We start from the raw sequence: 482 nt of genomic DNA on the forward strand, positions 1-482 counted from the left end.
AGGCCACATGAAGCCCATAAAGAAGGAAGACCAAGTGAGGGTGATTCGGTCCTTCTTAGAAGGAGCAACAAAATACTCAAGGGAGCAAATATGGAGACAAAGTGAGGGACAGAAACTGAAGGAGGGGCCGTCTCAAGACCACCCCACCTGAGTATCTATCCCATGTGCAATCACCAAAGGTAGATGCTGATGTGGAAGACAGGAAGTGCATGCTGATAAGAGCCTGATATGGATATCTCCTCAGAGGCCTTCAAGAGTCAGACATATTCAGAGGCAGATGCTCACAACTAGCCATTGAACTGATCATGGGGTTCTCAATGGAGGAGTTAGAGTGAAGACTGAAGGAGCTGAAAGGGTTTGTGGCACCATGAGGAGAGCAACAATACCAACCAACCACAGCTCCCAGGGTCTAAACCACCAGCCTGGGAGCACTTAGGGGGGGATCCAGGGCTTCAGCTGAATATGTAAAAGTGGAGGGCCCT

This window comes from Grammomys surdaster, unplaced genomic scaffold, assembly GCF_004785775.1.
Source record: "Grammomys surdaster isolate TR1022 unplaced genomic scaffold, NIH_TR_1.0 335, whole genome shotgun sequence".
Lineage (NCBI taxonomy): Eukaryota > Metazoa > Chordata > Mammalia > Rodentia > Muridae > Grammomys > Grammomys surdaster.